Source organism: Montipora foliosa, unplaced genomic scaffold (assembly GCF_036669935.1).
Source record: "Montipora foliosa isolate CH-2021 unplaced genomic scaffold, ASM3666993v2 scaffold_368, whole genome shotgun sequence".
NCBI lineage: Eukaryota > Metazoa > Cnidaria > Anthozoa > Scleractinia > Acroporidae > Montipora > Montipora foliosa.
Window position 1 is genome coordinate 22,654 of NW_027179667.1, and position 19,334 is coordinate 41,987.

The 19,334-nt window shown below is 51.2% G+C and overlaps 8 non-coding genes across 8 annotated transcripts; 6 read left to right on the forward strand and 2 right to left on the reverse strand.

The window, feature by feature from the left end:
• Positions 1-5,180: 5,180 nt before the first annotated feature.
• LOC137987592 (U2 spliceosomal RNA) lies at positions 5,181-5,371 on the forward strand. The gene has a single exon (XR_011120628.1). It is a non-coding gene; the product is annotated as a U2 spliceosomal RNA (small nuclear RNA).
• A 194-nt stretch (positions 5,372-5,565) lies between these two features.
• On the forward strand, positions 5,566-5,729 carry LOC137987617 (U1 spliceosomal RNA). Its single transcript, XR_011120652.1, has one exon. It is a non-coding gene; the product is annotated as a U1 spliceosomal RNA (small nuclear RNA).
• Positions 5,730-6,705: 976 nt separating this feature from the next.
• Positions 6,706-6,824, reverse strand: LOC137987633 (5S ribosomal RNA). Its single transcript, XR_011120667.1, has one exon. It is a non-coding gene; the product is annotated as a 5S ribosomal RNA (ribosomal RNA).
• Positions 6,825-7,091: 267 nt separating this feature from the next.
• Positions 7,092-7,283, forward strand: LOC137987637 (U2 spliceosomal RNA). The gene has a single exon (XR_011120670.1). It is a non-coding gene; the product is annotated as a U2 spliceosomal RNA (small nuclear RNA).
• A 5,639-nt stretch (positions 7,284-12,922) lies between these two features.
• Positions 12,923-13,113, forward strand: LOC137987594 (U2 spliceosomal RNA). The gene has a single exon (XR_011120630.1). It is a non-coding gene; the product is annotated as a U2 spliceosomal RNA (small nuclear RNA).
• Positions 13,114-13,307: 194 nt separating this feature from the next.
• Positions 13,308-13,471, forward strand: LOC137987619 (U1 spliceosomal RNA). The gene has a single exon (XR_011120653.1). It is a non-coding gene; the product is annotated as a U1 spliceosomal RNA (small nuclear RNA).
• A 976-nt stretch (positions 13,472-14,447) lies between these two features.
• On the reverse strand, positions 14,448-14,566 carry LOC137987645 (5S ribosomal RNA). Its single transcript, XR_011120678.1, has one exon. It is a non-coding gene; the product is annotated as a 5S ribosomal RNA (ribosomal RNA).
• A 267-nt stretch (positions 14,567-14,833) lies between these two features.
• LOC137987638 (U2 spliceosomal RNA) lies at positions 14,834-15,025 on the forward strand. Its single transcript, XR_011120671.1, has one exon. It is a non-coding gene; the product is annotated as a U2 spliceosomal RNA (small nuclear RNA).
• The last annotated feature ends 4,309 nt before the right edge of the window (positions 15,026-19,334 follow it).

Genomic DNA, 19,334 nt, shown 5'->3' on the forward strand with positions numbered 1-19,334 from the left:
TCATGCCTCTTGCGGCCTTTAAGAGGACAGTAGTCCTCGACCTTTCCGATGTTCCAACCTCTGTTCCCAGGGCGGAACTTGTTACAGCCATCAAGGGAAAGTTCACCCCCTTTGTGATTGACAGTATTCAGTTTGTTCCCGTAAAACTGGTTCAGATTACTTTCGCTGACCCAAAATGTAAAAATATTGTTGAAGGTTATGATTTTGTCACTTTAGCTGGTGCTAAGTGCAAAGTCATGTATGCTGGGCCTCGAGCTCAAAATGTTATGTTGTATCACTATCCCTTTGAGGAGAGTGATGATCGCCTCCGGCCCTACTTTTCCTCGTACGGGAAGGTGGAGACGATAAGGCACCAGCATTACCCGGGTGACCCTGCAATCTGCACTGGAGCCCGTATCATCAAAATGGTTCGTTCTGGCCGGATCCCTCGTAATCTGGACATTGCTGGATATAAATGTAAGGTGTGGTATGTGGGTCAGCCGGCCGAATGTGATATCTGTCGTGGGGAACACCTCACCAAAAACTGTGACTTGCGCGGGAAGTGCCGCAGGTGTCGGGAGCCTGGTCACATGGCCAGGGATTGCCCAACCCCCCCAATGCCTGGGGGAACCCACCATCTTCGCCTGCGACCCCCGCCCATCCGTCCGCTTCACTTGTTGTTGGTGCCACTCCCCCGGAGTCGCTGCCTCCCCTCCTGGATGTCAGTTCTGGTCCTGAGGACCTTCCCACTTCTCCTGCAAGCTCTGACCATGAGGACTCTGGGGACGAGGGGGTAACCCTTCGTCCTCCTGCCCCCACGCAACCTGGTATTTCAAGTTGGGGTTCCCACACCGACCTCAGGGACAATGAGTTATCCCCCCTGGTACTCCACCCATGGCCTCTCCTGCCACCAGTAAATGTTAAGGAGGGTGCGGCCCTCCCTAAAACGGTAATGGTGGGTCCTCGACGCGCGTGCAGGTGGCTGCCTCCCCCGCCGCTGCGTCTGATGGTTTGGCTGCGCCACAGAGTAATACAATGTTAACACTAGTAGTAACGTAGTTGGTGTAATGGACAATACTACTATAGTTAATGGAAAAGAAATGGAAATGGATAATAGTAATAATGTAGTTACTGGAAAAGAAATGACAAATAATGCTGTAGTTAATGGAAAAGAAATGGAAATGGATAATAGTAATAATGGAAAAGAAATGGATACGAATGATAATGAACTAGTTAATGAGACTGAATACAGTCAAAGTATATTTAGTGACGATGACCCTTTAACGGGCATCAATGTAACCCCTGTAAATACCCCACAGGTTCTATCTCTGTCTCCCGTAATGGTTAACGAGGTCGAGCTGACTGATTCACCAGTCACTAAGCGTGGACTTTCGGATGTTGAGGCTTCCTCTGATGATCAGGTCAAGTCTAAGAAGAAAGCGAAGAAACCTCTTCCTGGTTCTGCGGTCCCCGGCCGCTCGAAGTCTGGAAAGGGCAGGGAGTCTGGGAGGGCTGTTCATTCTGGCCTTCCCTCCTTGGCTCCCCCTGCCCCGGTTCGGAGCCGTCGCTCCTAGTTGTGCTGTCTCTCTCTTTCTTCTCAGTTATGGCTCTCTCTATCCTCTCCTTAAACACCAATGGTCTCAGGGACTCGTCCAAGCGCGCTGGTGTTCTGCACTGGTTACGTTCCTTTCCTCAGGTCCCTGACATTGTCTGCCTACAAGAGGGCCCACTGCTCTTCAGACAGTGAATGTCAGTCTGGTTTCGTTCATCTGGTTTTAATGCAGTTGCTTCTGTTGGCTCTGCACACTCTTGTGGTTGCATCATTTTATTCCGCCCCACGGTCACCCTTACGAGCTCTTGGTGTGACACCGCTGGGCGTGTTGTTTTTTGCCACTTTACCCATTCTGGGCACCCGTTTCGTATCTGCTGTCTCTACGCCCCCAATCGCAACCCAGCCCGTGACGACTTCCTGGACGACGTCTCGTCTTGGGTTGATCCCACCTATCCGACCTTCCTTGCCGGGGACTTTAACACTGTGTTCGACCGCGCCCTCGATCGTCGGGGCTCCAATGTCTCTGACACTTCCCGCGAAAGTACTGCTACCTTAAAACGTCTTTTTGACTCCTGCTGTTGTCTGGACATTTGGAGGCACCTGCATCCTTCCGATTCTGCCTTCTCTTGGACTCGCTCAGACGGCCTTATGGCCTCCCGTATTGATCTCATTGGTGCCCCGTACTCCTGTTACCATCAGTCTTGACTTGCGATATTATTCCTTGTCCGTTTTCGGATCACTGTGGTGTGGTGCTTTCTTGTAGTGTCCCAGACATTGCTGCTCCTGGGACAGTTTCTGGAAGCTCAACATTTCTGTCCTCAATGATGAGGACTATATCCAGCATATCACTAATTTTTGGTCCGTTTGGAGGCAGTCCATGCTGTCCTTCCCGTCACTAGCTAAGTGGTGGGATAAGGGCAAGAGCCAAATCAAAGGCCTCACAATTAAATATTGCGCTGAGCGCTCGAAAGAAAACATCGCAGTGTCGAGACCTCCTTGGCCGACTAGCTGGGCATCTTAAGAACCGTGTTGATGCCGGTTTCACCTCCTGTGTTGAGCCGTACCATTCTACCCTGTCTGCCCTTGCTGCCCTAGACCTCGAGGCAGCTCGGGGAGCCCAAGTCCGTGCTCGGGCCAATGGGTTGAGGAAGGTGAAACCTCCTCGGCCTTTTTCTTCCGTCTGGAAAAGAAGCGTGCCGCCGACCGACTTATTTCAGCACTTCGATGCGATGATGGCACAGTGGTCTCGAGTTCAAAGGACCTATGCCAGGCTTTTGCTTCCTTTTATTCTAACTTGTTTAGTGCCGAGCCTACTGACGGGGACGTGGCTCTTTCCCTGCTCGACGCCCTCACCTCCACCTTGTCCGCCGACCAGGCTCAACAGTGTGATGGTCCTCTCCAGTCGGAGGAGTGTTATACTGCTTTATGTGGGATGGCTCGAGGCAAGACCCCGGGCTTGGATGGCCTCCCTATGGAGTTTTATGTCAAATTCTGGCCGGTGCTCGGACAGGACCTCGTGCTCGTCCTGAACTCATGTTATGAGGCTGGCACTCTCAGCCTCTCTCAGCGTCGAGGCATCATTTCTCTCATCTTTAAGACGGGTGACCGGCTGAACCCTCGTAACTGGCGGCCAATTTCCCTCCTTAGTGTGGACTACAAGCTCGCTGCCCGCGTCATCGCTGGGCGTCTCCTGAAGGTTATTCATGCCGTGGTGGCTGAGGATCAAACCTGTGGTGTCCCCGGTCGTTATATTGGTGAGAACGTCGCTTATCTCCGAGACATGGTCCATTACGCCACGCAATCCGGGTCTCCTTGTGCCATCCTCTCGCTCGACCAAGAAAAAGCGTTTGATCGCGTTGATTGGTCCTTTCTGCATGCCACCCTCTGCAGAATGGGTTTCCAAACCTCCTTTCTGCGCTGGATCCGCCTTTTCTATAATGCTGTTCAGAGTGCTGTCATTGTTAACGGTCATGTCTCAAACTTTTTCAGTCTCACACGGGGGGTGCGTCAAGGCTGCCCCCTCGCACCTTTGCTGTATGTTATGGTCGCTGAGGTCTTGGCCGCCAATATTCGAGCAAATCCCGCCATTACTGGACCTTTGCTGCCTGGACTGCCCTCACCGCTCTCTCCAATTTCCCAGTACGCGGATGACACATCGCTCATCTTGTCCTCCGATGCCTCCATTAGGGCTGTTTTTGACACCTACACAAGGTATGAGCTTGGTTCTGGATCCAAGCTCAACCTGACAAAGTCTCGCGGCTTGTGGCTGGGGTCTTGGGCTGGCCGAACTGACCCCCCTGTCCCTCTCGACTGGACATCTTCTAAGCTTAAAATCCTCGGAGTCTTCATTGGCCCGCATGACATTGATGAACTAATTGGCGGCCTCGGATAGAGGCTGTGGAACGCGTCCTCTCCTCCTGGCGTCAGCGCTCCTTGTCTTTTCATGGCAAGGCTTTGGTCATCAATTGCCTGGCCCTCGCCAGGGTTTGGTATGTGGCATCCCTGGTCCACATGCCCCCCTGGGTACTTAAAGAACTTAACTCCCTTGTTTTCTCATTCTTCTGGAAAACCAAGCGGGAGCTCGTTGCACGTGCTGTGGTCGTTCAGCCCACATCGCTGGGAGGTTTCTCGGTGGTGGACATTAAGCTCAAGGTTTGGTCGCTTCTGGGTCAGTGGGTCAAACGGTCTACTTTGTCCTCGTCAAGCTGGTCCTCCTTTGTGTCGTACTGGTTTCAATCGTGTTTTGCTGCCTCCTCTCTTGATGTTTTCTCCCGTCCCGCTGCCTTCGACAGGTCCCTGTTACCGCCATTTTACTCCTCTTTGCTTTTGGCCTGGGAGTCGCTTGGTGGCTCTTTTTCCCCCTCCCGGGGAACTTTGGTTTTCGCATCCTCTGACCCTCACGTTGTCGCCTCCGTGGCTTTTTTTCTCTGCCAAAGTCGGTTACCAGTTTCTTTTATCCTGTTCCTCTGTCACACCGCACTGTGTAGTTAAGTTCTTTCCCTCCTTTGGGGACCTTTACTGGTATGATACGTGGCGCCAGTTCCACTTCTTTGATTTTGACCGCTTTGTTGTTGATTTCTCCTGGAAGGTAGCTCATGGTGTGATTTACACTGCTGAGCGTCTTCTCTCTTTTGGTTTATCTGTCTCCTCCGCTTGTTTTTGTGGTCCTGTCGTCGAGTCACTGTCGCATTTGCTCTTTGTGTGTCCCCTTGCTCAAAGTGTTGTTGGTTGGCTACAGTCCCTCCTTTTTCATTTCTCGCCTATGTGTCCTGTGCTTGAGCGTCGCCATTTACTTTTTGGTTTCAATTCCACTGAGCTTCACGCAGTGCCCAAAGTCTTCAGTTACCTGTTGTGTGCCTGTAAGTTTCACATCTGGCTGGCCCGCAATGACTACCGCTTTCGTTCTGTCAACCTGGGGCCCTCGCCGTCATTGAGGGAGCAAAGGCCCGTGTCAAGTTCCACCTCCCCTTGCTCTTCAAGCGTTTTTCAACCCGGAGACGTCGACGTTATTTTGCCCGCCAGTGGGGGGCGGATGGAGTCATCGCCTCTATGTTTCCAACAAGCTCGTTTTTCGCTTCGGGCCACCTGCTTAATTCACCCTCTGTACCACCTGATTTGCTTAGTTTTATTTCGCCTCTGTCGCCTAATACTGGTGACCAATGCCTCAGGCGTTGGATGAGTCTGTCGACTGGTGACCTTTGGTCTGCCATTCACCGCTGCTCATCGAGCAGCTCATATATTAAACTGATTTTTGGAACTGGGCCGTGGAAAAGAGGCTTGCCTCGTCCCGGCCACGGGTTGCCTCGGTATAGCACTACCTCCGAGCGTGGCCCACTTCCCTCTGGGGAAGAAATAATCAAGTGAAAGCAGAACAAATGACCAAGCAACCAACCTTCACATTCTCTTCTCTTTTCTAGGTAGCATAGCAGCGAGTGGACAGCACGACACGACAGGACGAGGAGCACGTGACCCCCATTACCACATGGTATGCGCAGACAAGTTGCGTTTTGCGGTTCCGGAGAGGTTGAAAAGGCATACTTACCTGACGCGGGAGGCACTGTGATCAGGGAGGCAGTCCTCTCAAGGTGAGGCTCTTTCATTGCACTTCGATTGGGTTGACCCTTGCGATTACCCCAAATGTGGGTAACTCGAGCGTATAATTTCTGGTAGTGGGGACCTGCGTTCGCGCTAGTCCCCGCACCAAACCCCGGTGGCAAAGTTGGCTAATGGGAAGGTTTGTTGGTAACGTTTCAGGCAGGGCAGGGAAGGAGATGCGGTGGCGGTGTAAGGACTAAGGAAGGTGAGTTGTATTTGTGAATTCCACTGCTGAAATTGTAGGTGAATGTTCCGTACTTGGTGCACTGCAAAACTGTGATTTTATTTCTTTCATTCTTGGCCGTAGAGAGAGCGAGAGGACGTGTTTATTTCAGCCGCATCGATTTCCATCGATAGACGAGTGAGACAAGAAAATGCCAGCGGGTCGAGCTCTTATCCTCGTGCATCGTTTCGAAAACGTAAGTGGATGTGTGTTTGTACTGCTCCATCGCGATAGATTTCTTTTGCGTTGTGTTATGTTGCGTTCTGGAGAGCCCGTTTTGCATTGAGTAACTGAGGACCCGCCAGATCAGTTGGCGTTACATTTCTGTGGCCAACACTTTGTGGTTTCTCTATGTTATCAGTTAATTGGATTGTTATCATAAAAAGTAAATCTTTCATGGTCAGGATAGTGTCTTATCGGCCCTTTGAATACGTACTGTCCGTGTTGAGCAGGGAACAGTAAGACTTTGAAGTGCGCTACGTCACGTAAGTCACGTTTTCGCAGGATCAATGTTGTAGTGTTGTAGCCTTCGTTGTATGCATATCATCCGGGCTAGGTTAACTTCCATCTAATGCATAACAGTGCATGCATTTTTTACTTGTCGTATCCTGTTCTTTGCTCACACGAAAAGATACGTTTCATGTCATAAACGTTGGATTGATAAGATCTCGCGCGCACGCGCTCCCTTGGGAATACAAGTTCCACTTTCTCGTGTGAACTATTTTGTTTTTGTTGTATGTCTCATCTTTGACATATCGTTGGCATGTTGTGTTCAAAAAACCTGGTTTGGAATGTTCTTTCATTAAAGGAAACTGAGATTTTTTGAGATAATCAAGTGTACAGAAGGAAAAAGGGAAGCCTACAACACGGGGTATTCCCAGGCGGTCTCCCATCCAAGTACTAACCCCGCCCGACAGGGCTTAACTTCGGTGATCGGACGAGAACCGGTGTTTTCCCTGTGGTATGGTCGTAGACAAGTAATTCGCCGTGAAAATTAACTTTGTTATAAGGGAAAATAAAAACGAGGTCAGAGCAAGCACAATGTGCATTTGTCCTCTTGCCGTCAACGCAAGTGCCATGCAATGCTGGTCCTGCTGCCCACTGTACAAGGGCGATCGTTGTGTGCGCCTCGCTTTCAGGTTGGCTTTGGGCATTCCTTCCTTGGCACGGATTGTAATCGGACCACCATATCTCGTGGCCATGAGACTGGGAGCACCTTGTCCGCTGTGAGCATTTACGGGCATCGCTTCTCGGCCTTTTGGCTAAGATCAAGTGTAGTATCTGTTCTTATCAGCTTAATATCTGATACGCTGCTCATCGAGCAGCTCATATATTAAACTGATTTTTGGAACTGGGCCGTGGAAAAGAGGCTTGCCTCGTCCCGGCCACGGGTTGCCTCGGTATAGCACTACCTCCGAGCGTGGCCCACTTCCCTCTGGGGAAGAAATAATCAAGTGAAAGCAGAACAAATGACCAAGCAACCAACCTTCACATTTCTCTTCTCTTTTCTAGGTAGCATAGCAGCGAGTGGACAGCACGACACGACAGGACGAGGAGCACGTGACCCCCATTACCACATGGTATGCGCAGACAAGTTGCGTTTTTGCGGTTCCGGAGAGGTTGAAAAGGCATACTTACCTGACGCGGGTTTTTATTATCTGCCAGGTTCGTGCCTTTCCTTGTGGTACGCGTAAGTTCCGTATTGGAATTGGAGTGTGGGGACAAGCGTTTTTGGGATTTGTGGTAAGATTTTTGATTCCTGAGTTTTACTGGTGACCCTCCTGGGGACTTATGCTTGGCGTCCTGCCATAACCCAGGGTAGCCAGTCTTTCTGTTCCCTTCCTGGGAGCTTTGCTTTCCGGGGGGACTGTTTTTTCTCTTTTTCCCTTTTCATCATGCCTCTTGCGGCCTTTAAGAGGACAGTAGTCCTCGACCTTTCCGATGTTCCAACCTCTGTTCCCAGGGCGGAACTTGTTACAGCCATCAAGGGAAAGTTCACCCCCTTTGTGATTGACAGTATTCAGTTTGTTCCCGTAAAACTGGTTCAGATTACTTTCGCTGACCCAAAATGTAAAAATATTGTTGAAGGTTATGATTTTGTCACTTTAGCTGGTGCTAAGTGCAAAGTCATGTATGCTGGGCCTCGAGCTCAAAATGTTATGTTGTATCACTATCCCTTTGAGGAGAGTGATGATCGCCTCCGGCCCTACTTTTCCTCGTACGGGAAGGTGGAGACGATAAGGCACCAGCATTACCCGGGTGACCCTGCAATCTGCACTGGAGCCCGTATCATCAAAATGGTTCGTTCTGGCCGGATCCCTCGTAATCTGGACATTGCTGGATATAAATGTAAGGTGTGGTATGTGGGTCAGCCGGCCGAATGTGATATCTGTCGTGGGGAACACCTCACCAAAAACTGTGACTTGCGCGGGAAGTGCCGCAGGTGTCGGGAGCCTGGTCACATGGCCAGGGATTGCCCAACCCCCCCAATGCCTGGGGGAACCCACCATCTTCGCCTGCGACCCCCGCCCATCCGTCCGCTTCACTTGTTGTTGGTGCCACTCCCCCGGAGTCGCTGCCTCCCCTCCTGGATGTCAGTTCTGGTCCTGAGGACCTTCCCACTTCTCCTGCAAGCTCTGACCATGAGGACTCTGGGGACGAGGGGGTAACCCTTCGTCCTCCTGCCCCCACGCAACCTGGTATTTCAAGTTGGGGTTCCCACACCGACCTCAGGGACAATGAGTTATCCCCCCTGGTACTCCACCCATGGCCTCTCCTGCCACCAGTAAATGTTAAGGAGGGTGCGGCCCTCCCTAAAACGGTAATGGTGGGTCCTCGACGCGCGTGCAGGTGGCTGCCTCCCCCGCCGCTGCGTCTGATGGTTTGGCTGCGCCACAGAGTAATACAATGTTAACACTAGTAGTAACGTAGTTGGTGTAATGGACAATACTACTATAGTTAATGGAAAAGAAATGGAAATGGATAATAGTAATAATGTAGTTACTGGAAAAGAAATGACAAATAATGCTGTAGTTAATGGAAAAGAAATGGAAATGGATAATAGTAATAATGGAAAAGAAATGGATACGAATGATAATGAACTAGTTAATGAGACTGAATACAGTCAAAGTATATTTAGTGACGATGACCCTTTAACGGGCATCAATGTAACCCCTGTAAATACCCCACAGGTTCTATCTCTGTCTCCCGTAATGGTTAACGAGGTCGAGCTGACTGATTCACCAGTCACTAAGCGTGGACTTTCGGATGTTGAGGCTTCCTCTGATGATCAGGTCAAGTCTAAGAAGAAAGCGAAGAAACCTCTTCCTGGTTCTGCGGTCCCCGGCCGCTCGAAGTCTGGAAAGGGCAGGGAGTCTGGGAGGGCTGTTCATTCTGGCCTTCCCTCCTTGGCTCCCCCTGCCCCGGTTCGGAGCCGTCGCTCCTAGTTGTGCTGTCTCTCTCTTTCTTCTCAGTTATGGCTCTCTCTATCCTCTCCTTAAACACCAATGGTCTCAGGGACTCGTCCAAGCGCGCTGGTGTTCTGCACTGGTTACGTTCCTTTCCTCAGGTCCCTGACATTGTCTGCCTACAAGAGGGCCCACTGCTCTTCAGACAGTGAATGTCAGTCTGGTTTCGTTCATCTGGTTTTAATGCAGTTGCTTCTGTTGGCTCTGCACACTCTTGTGGTTGCATCATTTTATTCCGCCCCACGGTCACCCTTACGAGCTCTTGGTGTGACACCGCTGGGCGTGTTGTTTTTTGCCACTTTACCCATTCTGGGCACCCGTTTCGTATCTGCTGTCTCTACGCCCCCAATCGCAACCCAGCCCGTGACGACTTCCTGGACGACGTCTCGTCTTGGGTTGATCCCACCTATCCGACCTTCCTTGCCGGGGACTTTAACACTGTGTTCGACCGCGCCCTCGATCGTCGGGGCTCCAATGTCTCTGACACTTCCCGCGAAAGTACTGCTACCTTAAAACGTCTTTTTGACTCCTGCTGTTGTCTGGACATTTGGAGGCACCTGCATCCTTCCGATTCTGCCTTCTCTTGGACTCGCTCAGACGGCCTTATGGCCTCCCGTATTGATCTCATTGGTGCCCCGTACTCCTGTTACCATCAGTCTTGACTTGCGATATTATTCCTTGTCCGTTTTCGGATCACTGTGGTGTGGTGCTTTCTTGTAGTGTCCCAGACATTGCTGCTCCTGGGACAGTTTCTGGAAGCTCAACATTTCTGTCCTCAATGATGAGGACTATATCCAGCATATCACTAATTTTTGGTCCGTTTGGAGGCAGTCCATGCTGTCCTTCCCGTCACTAGCTAAGTGGTGGGATAAGGGCAAGAGCCAAATCAAAGGCCTCACAATTAAATATTGCGCTGAGCGCTCGAAAGAAAACATCGCAGTGTCGAGACCTCCTTGGCCGACTAGCTGGGCATCTTAAGAACCGTGTTGATGCCGGTTTCACCTCCTGTGTTGAGCCGTACCATTCTACCCTGTCTGCCCTTGCTGCCCTAGACCTCGAGGCAGCTCGGGGAGCCCAAGTCCGTGCTCGGGCCAATGGGTTGAGGAAGGTGAAACCTCCTCGGCCTTTTTCTTCCGTCTGGAAAAGAAGCGTGCCGCCGACCGACTTATTTCAGCACTTCGATGCGATGATGGCACAGTGGTCTCGAGTTCAAAGGACCTATGCCAGGCTTTTGCTTCCTTTTATTCTAACTTGTTTAGTGCCGAGCCTACTGACGGGGACGTGGCTCTTTCCCTGCTCGACGCCCTCACCTCCACCTTGTCCGCCGACCAGGCTCAACAGTGTGATGGTCCTCTCCAGTCGGAGGAGTGTTATACTGCTTTATGTGGGATGGCTCGAGGCAAGACCCCGGGCTTGGATGGCCTCCCTATGGAGTTTTATGTCAAATTCTGGCCGGTGCTCGGACAGGACCTCGTGCTCGTCCTGAACTCATGTTATGAGGCTGGCACTCTCAGCCTCTCTCAGCGTCGAGGCATCATTTCTCTCATCTTTAAGACGGGTGACCGGCTGAACCCTCGTAACTGGCGGCCAATTTCCCTCCTTAGTGTGGACTACAAGCTCGCTGCCCGCGTCATCGCTGGGCGTCTCCTGAAGGTTATTCATGCCGTGGTGGCTGAGGATCAAACCTGTGGTGTCCCCGGTCGTTATATTGGTGAGAACGTCGCTTATCTCCGAGACATGGTCCATTACGCCACGCAATCCGGGTCTCCTTGTGCCATCCTCTCGCTCGACCAAGAAAAAGCGTTTGATCGCGTTGATTGGTCCTTTCTGCATGCCACCCTCTGCAGAATGGGTTTCCAAACCTCCTTTCTGCGCTGGATCCGCCTTTTCTATAATGCTGTTCAGAGTGCTGTCATTGTTAACGGTCATGTCTCAAACTTTTTCAGTCTCACACGGGGGGTGCGTCAAGGCTGCCCCCTCGCACCTTTGCTGTATGTTATGGTCGCTGAGGTCTTGGCCGCCAATATTCGAGCAAATCCCGCCATTACTGGACCTTTGCTGCCTGGACTGCCCTCACCGCTCTCTCCAATTTCCCAGTACGCGGATGACACATCGCTCATCTTGTCCTCCGATGCCTCCATTAGGGCTGTTTTTGACACCTACACAAGGTATGAGCTTGGTTCTGGATCCAAGCTCAACCTGACAAAGTCTCGCGGCTTGTGGCTGGGGTCTTGGGCTGGCCGAACTGACCCCCCTGTCCCTCTCGACTGGACATCTTCTAAGCTTAAAATCCTCGGAGTCTTCATTGGCCCGCATGACATTGATGAACTAATTGGCGGCCTCGGATAGAGGCTGTGGAACGCGTCCTCTCCTCCTGGCGTCAGCGCTCCTTGTCTTTTCATGGCAAGGCTTTGGTCATCAATTGCCTGGCCCTCGCCAGGGTTTGGTATGTGGCATCCCTGGTCCACATGCCCCCCTGGGTACTTAAAGAACTTAACTCCCTTGTTTTCTCATTCTTCTGGAAAACCAAGCGGGAGCTCGTTGCACGTGCTGTGGTCGTTCAGCCCACATCGCTGGGAGGTTTCTCGGTGGTGGACATTAAGCTCAAGGTTTGGTCGCTTCTGGGTCAGTGGGTCAAACGGTCTACTTTGTCCTCGTCAAGCTGGTCCTCCTTTGTGTCGTACTGGTTTCAATCGTGTTTTGCTGCCTCCTCTCTTGATGTTTTCTCCCGTCCCGCTGCCTTCGACAGGTCCCTGTTACCGCCATTTTACTCCTCTTTGCTTTTGGCCTGGGAGTCGCTTGGTGGCTCTTTTTCCCCCTCCCGGGGAACTTTGGTTTTCGCATCCTCTGACCCTCACGTTGTCGCCTCCGTGGCTTTTTTTCTCTGCCAAAGTCGGTTACCAGTTTCTTTTATCCTGTTCCTCTGTCACACCGCACTGTGTAGTTAAGTTCTTTCCCTCCTTTGGGGACCTTTACTGGTATGATACGTGGCGCCAGTTCCACTTCTTTGATTTTGACCGCTTTGTTGTTGATTTCTCCTGGAAGGTAGCTCATGGTGTGATTTACACTGCTGAGCGTCTTCTCTCTTTTGGTTTATCTGTCTCCTCCGCTTGTTTTTGTGGTCCTGTCGTCGAGTCACTGTCGCATTTGCTCTTTGTGTGTCCCCTTGCTCAAAGTGTTGTTGGTTGGCTACAGTCCCTCCTTTTTCATTTCTCGCCTATGTGTCCTGTGCTTGAGCGTCGCCATTTACTTTTTGGTTTCAATTCCACTGAGCTTCACGCAGTGCCCAAAGTCTTCAGTTACCTGTTGTGTGCCTGTAAGTTTCACATCTGGCTGGCCCGCAATGACTACCGCTTTCGTTCTGTCAACCTGGGGCCCTCGCCGTCATTGAGGGAGCAAAGGCCCGTGTCAAGTTCCACCTCCCCTTGCTCTTCAAGCGTTTTTCAACCCGGAGACGTCGACGTTATTTTGCCCGCCAGTGGGGGGCGGATGGAGTCATCGCCTCTATGTTTCCAACAAGCTCGTTTTTCGCTTCGGGCCACCTGCTTAATTCACCCTCTGTACCACCTGATTTGCTTAGTTTTATTTCGCCTCTGTCGCCTAATACTGGTGACCAATGCCTCAGGCGTTGGATGAGTCTGTCGACTGGTGACCTTTGGTCTGCCATTCACCGCTGCTCATCGAGCAGCTCATATATTAAACTGATTTTTGGAACTGGGCCGTGGAAAAGAGGCTTGCCTCGTCCCGGCCACGGGTTGCCTCGGTATAGCACTACCTCCGAGCGTGGCCCACTTCCCTCTGGGGAAGAAATAATCAAGTGAAAGCAGAACAAATGACCAAGCAACCAACCTTCACATTCTCTTCTCTTTTCTAGGTAGCATAGCAGCGAGTGGACAGCACGACACGACAGGACGAGGAGCACGTGACCCCCATTACCACATGGTATGCGCAGACAAGTTGCGTTTTGCGGTTCCGGAGAGGTTGAAAAGGCATACTTACCTGACGCGGGAGGCACTGTGATCAGGGAGGCAGTCCTCTCAAGGTGAGGCTCTTTCATTGCACTTCGATTGGGTTGACCCTTGCGATTACCCCAAATGTGGGTAACTCGAGCGTATAATTTCTGGTAGTGGGGACCTGCGTTCGCGCTAGTCCCCGCACCAAACCCCGGTGGCAAAGTTGGCTAATGGGAAGGTTTGTTGGTAACGTTTCAGGCAGGGCAGGGAAGGAGATGCGGTGGCGGTGTAAGGACTAAGGAAGGTGAGTTGTATTTGTGAATTCCACTGCTGAAATTGTAGGTGAATGTTCCGTACTTGGTGCACTGCAAAACTGTGATTTTATTTCTTTCATTCTTGGCCGTAGAGAGAGCGAGAGGACGTGTTTATTTCAGCCGCATCGATTTCCATCGATAGACGAGTGAGACAAGAAAATGCCAGCGGGTCGAGCTCTTATCCTCGTGCATCGTTTCGAAAACGTAAGTGGATGTGTGTTTGTACTGCTCCATCGCGATAGATTTCTTTTGCGTTGTGTTATGTTGCGTTCTGGAGAGCCCGTTTTGCATTGAGTAACTGAGGACCCGCCAGATCAGTTGGCGTTACATTTCTGTGGCCAACACTTTGTGGTTTCTCTATGTTATCAGTTAATTGGATTGTTATCATAAAAAGTAAATCTTTCATGGTCAGGATAGTGTCTTATCGGCCCTTTGAATACGTACTGTCCGTGTTGAGCAGGGAACAGTAAGACTTTGAAGTGCGCTACGTCACGTAAGTCACGTTTTCGCAGGATCAATGTTGTAGTGTTGTAGCCTTCGTTGTATGCATATCATCCGGGCTAGGTTAACTTCCATCTAATGCATAACAGTGCATGCATTTTTTACTTGTCGTATCCTGTTCTTTGCTCACACGAAAAGATACGTTTCATGTCATAAACGTTGGATTGATAAGATCTCGCGCGCACGCGCTCCCTTGGGAATACAAGTTCCACTTTCTCGTGTGAACTATTTTGTTTTTGTTGTATGTCTCATCTTTGACATATCGTTGGCATGTTGTGTTCAAAAAACCTGGTTTGGAATGTTCTTTCATTAAAGGAAACTGAGATTTTTTGAGATAATCAAGTGTACAGAAGGAAAAAGGGAAGCCTACAACACGGGGTATTCCCAGGCGGTCTCCCATCCAAGTACTAACCCCGCCCGACAGGGCTTAACTTCGGTGATCGGACGAGAACCGGTGTTTTCCCTGTGGTATGGTCGTAGACAAGTAATTCGCCGTGAAAATTAACTTTGTTATAAGGGAAAATAAAAACGAGGTCAGAGCAAGCACAATGTGCATTTGTCCTCTTGCCGTCAACGCAAGTGCCATGCAATGCTGGTCCTGCTGCCCACTGTACAAGGGCGATCGTTGTGTGCGCCTCGCTTTCAGGTTGGCTTTGGGCATTCCTTCCTTGGCACGGATTGTAATCGGACCACCATATCTCGTGGCCATGAGACTGGGAGCACCTTGTCCGCTGTGAGCATTTACGGGCATCGCTTCTCGGCCTTTTGGCTAAGATCAAGTGTAGTATCTGTTCTTATCAGCTTAATATCTGATACGCTGCTCATCGAGCAGCTCATATATTAAACTGATTTTTGGAACTGGGCCGTGGAAAAGAGGCTTGCCTCGTCCCGGCCACGGGTTGCCTCGGTATAGCACTACCTCCGAGCGTGGCCCACTTCCCTCTGGGGAAGAAATAATCAAGTGAAAGCAGAACAAATGACCAAGCAACCAACCTTCACATTTCTCTTCTCTTTTCTAGGTAGCATAGCAGCGAGTGGACAGCACGACACGACAGGACGAGGAGCACGTGACCCCCATTACCACATGGTATGCGCAGACAAGTTGCGTTTTTGCGGTTCCGGAGAGGTTGAAAAGGCATACTTACCTGACGCGGGTTTTTATTATCTGCCAGGTTCGTGCCTTTCCTTGTGGTACGCGTAAGTTCCGTATTGGAATTGGAGTGTGGGGACAAGCGTTTTTGGGATTTGTGGTAAGATTTTTGATTCCTGAGTTTTACTGGTGACCCTCCTGGGGACTTATGCTTGGCGTCCTGCCATAACCCAGGGTAGCCAGTCTTTCTGTTCCCTTCCTGGGAGCTTTGCTTTCCGGGGGGACTGTTTTTTCTCTTTTTCCCTTTTCATCATGCCTCTTGCGGCCTTTAAGAGGACAGTAGTCCTCGACCTTTCCGATGTTCCAACCTCTGTTCCCAGGGCGGAACTTGTTACAGCCATCAAGGGAAAGTTCACCCCCTTTGTGATTGACAGTATTCAGTTTGTTCCCGTAAAACTGGTTCAGATTACTTTCGCTGACCCAAAATGTAAAAATATTGTTGAAGGTTATGATTTTGTCACTTTAGCTGGTGCTAAGTGCAAAGTCATGTATGCTGGGCCTCGAGCTCAAAATGTTATGTTGTATCACTATCCCTTTGAGGAGAGTGATGATCGCCTCCGGCCCTACTTTTCCTCGTACGGGAAGGTGGAGACGATAAGGCACCAGCATTACCCGGGTGACCCTGCAATCTGCACTGGAGCCCGTATCATCAAAATGGTTCGTTCTGGCCGGATCCCTCGTAATCTGGACATTGCTGGATATAAATGTAAGGTGTGGTATGTGGGTCAGCCGGCCGAATGTGATATCTGTCGTGGGGAACACCTCACCAAAAACTGTGACTTGCGCGGGAAGTGCCGCAGGTGTCGGGAGCCTGGTCACATGGCCAGGGATTGCCCAACCCCCCCAATGCCTGGGGGAACCCACCATCTTCGCCTGCGACCCCCGCCCATCCGTCCGCTTCACTTGTTGTTGGTGCCACTCCCCCGGAGTCGCTGCCTCCCCTCCTGGATGTCAGTTCTGGTCCTGAGGACCTTCCCACTTCTCCTGCAAGCTCTGACCATGAGGACTCTGGGGACGAGGGGGTAACCCTTCGTCCTCCTGCCCCCACGCAACCTGGTATTTCAAGTTGGGGTTCCCACACCGACCTCAGGGACAATGAGTTATCCCCCCTGGTACTCCACCCATGGCCTCTCCTGCCACCAGTAAATGTTAAGGAGGGTGCGGCCCTCCCTAAAACGGTAATGGTGGGTCCTCGACGCGCGTGCAGGTGGCTGCCTCCCCCGCCGCTGCGTCTGATGGTTTGGCTGCGCCACAGAGTAATACAATGTTAACACTAGTAGTAACGTAGTTGGTGTAATGGACAATACTACTATAGTTAATGGAAAAGAAATGGAAATGGATAATAGTAATAATGTAGTTACTGGAAAAGAAATGACAAATAATGCTGTAGTTAATGGAAAAGAAATGGAAATGGATAATAGTAATAATGGAAAAGAAATGGATACGAATGATAATGAACTAGTTAATGAGACTGAATACAGTCAAAGTATATTTAGTGACGATGACCCTTTAACGGGCATCAATGTAACCCCTGTAAATACCCCACAGGTTCTATCTCTGTCTCCCGTAATGGTTAACGAGGTCGAGCTGACTGATTCACCAGTCACTAAGCGTGGACTTTCGGATGTTGAGGCTTCCTCTGATGATCAGGTCAAGTCTAAGAAGAAAGCGAAGAAACCTCTTCCTGGTTCTGCGGTCCCCGGCCGCTCGAAGTCTGGAAAGGGCAGGGAGTCTGGGAGGGCTGTTCATTCTGGCCTTCCCTCCTTGGCTCCCCCTGCCCCGGTTCGGAGCCGTCGCTCCTAGTTGTGCTGTCTCTCTCTTTCTTCTCAGTTATGGCTCTCTCTATCCTCTCCTTAAACACCAATGGTCTCAGGGACTCGTCCAAGCGCGCTGGTGTTCTGCACTGGTTACGTTCCTTTCCTCAGGTCCCTGACATTGTCTGCCTACAAGAGGGCCCACTGCTCTTCAGACAGTGAATGTCAGTCTGGTTTCGTTCATCTGGTTTTAATGCAGTTGCTTCTGTTGGCTCTGCACACTCTTGTGGTTGCATCATTTTATTCCGCCCCACGGTCACCCTTACGAGCTCTTGGTGTGACACCGCTGGGCGTGTTGTTTTTTGCCACTTTACCCATTCTGGGCACCCGTTTCGTATCTGCTGTCTCTACGCCCCCAATCGCAACCCAGCCCGTGACGACTTCCTGGACGACGTCTCGTCTTGGGTTGATCCCACCTATCCGACCTTCCTTGCCGGGGACTTTAACACTGTGTTCGACCGCGCCCTCGATCGTCGGGGCTCCAATGTCTCTGACACTTCCCGCGAAAGTACTGCTACCTTAAAACGTCTTTTTGACTCCTGCTGTTGTCTGGACATTTGGAGGCACCTGCATCCTTCCGATTCTGCCTTCTCTTGGACTCGCTCAGACGGCCTTATGGCCTCCCGTATTGATCTCATTGGTGCCCCGTACTCCTGTTACCATCAGTCTTGACTTGCGATATTATTCCTTGTCCGTTTTCGGATCACTGTGGTGTGGTGCTTTCTTGTAGTGTCCCAGACATTGCTGCTCCTGGGACAGTTTCTGGAAGCTCAACATTTCTGTCCTCAATGATGAGGACTATATCCAGCATATCACTAATTTTTGGTCCGTTTGGAGGCAGTCCATGCTGTCCTTCCCGTCACTAGCTAAGTGGTGGGATAAGGGCAAGAGCCAAATCAAAGGCCTCACAATTAAATATTGCGCTGAGCGCTCGAAAGAAAACATCGCAGTGTCGAGACCTCCTTGGCCGACTAGCTGGGCATCTTAAGAACCGTGTTGATGCCGGTTTCACCTCCTGTGTTGAGCCGTACCATTCTACCCTGTCTGCCCTTGCTGCCCTAGACCTCGAGGCAGCTCGGGGAGCCCAAGTCCGTGCTCGGGCCAATGGGTTGAGGAAGGTGAAACCTCCTCGGCCTTTTTCTTCCGTCTGGAAAAGAAGCGTGCCGCCGACCGACTTATTTCAGCACTTCGATGCGATGATGGCACAGTGGTCTCGAGTTCAAAGGACCTATGCCAGGCTTTTGCTTCCTTTTATTCTAACTTGTTTAGTGCCGAGCCTACTGACGGGGACGTGGCTCTTTCCCTGCTCGACGCCCTCACCTCCACCTTGTCCGCCGACCAGGCTCAACAGTGTGATGGTCCTCTCCAGTCGGAGGAGTGTTATACTGCTTTATGTGGGATGGCTCGAGGCAAGACCCCGGGCTTGGATGGCCTCCCTATGGAGTTTTATGTCAAATTCTGGCCGGTGCTCGGACAGGACCTCGTGCTCGTCCTGAACTCATGTTATGAGGCTGGCACTCTCAGCCTCTCTCAGCGTCGAGGCATCATTTCTCTCATCTTTAAGACGGGTGACCGGCTGAACCCTCGTAACTGGCGGCCAATTTCCCTCCTTAGTGTGGACTACAAGCTCGCTGCCCGCGTCATCGCTGGGCGTCTCCTGAAGGTTATTCATGCCGTGGTGGCTGAGGATCAAACCTGTGGTGTCCCCGGTCGTTATATTGGTGAGAACGTCGCTTATCTCCGAGACATGGTCCATTACGCCACGCAATCCGGGTCTCCTTGTGCCATCCTCTCGCTCGACCAAGAAAAAGCGTTTGATCGCGTTGATTGGTCCTTTCTGCATGCCACCCTCTGCAGAATGGGTTTCCAAACCTCCTTTCTGCGCTGGATCCGCCTTTTCTATAATGCTGTTCAGAGTGCTGTCATTGTTAACGGTCATGTCTCAAACTTTTTCAGTCTCACACGGGGGGTGCGTCAAGGCTGCCCCCTCGCACCTTTGCTGTATGTTATGGTCGCTGAGGTCTTGGCCGCCAATATTCGAGCAAATCCCGCCATTACTGGACCTTTGCTGCCTGGACTGCCCTCACCGCTCTCTCCAATTTCCCAGTACGCGGATGACACATCGCTCATCTTGTCCTCCGATGCCTCCATTAGGGCTGTTTTTGACACCTACACAAGGTATGAGCTTGGTTCTGGATCCAAGCTCAACCTGACAAAGTCTCGCGGCTTGTGGCTGGGGTCTTGGGCTGGCCGAACTGACCCCCCTGTCCCTCTCGACTGGACATC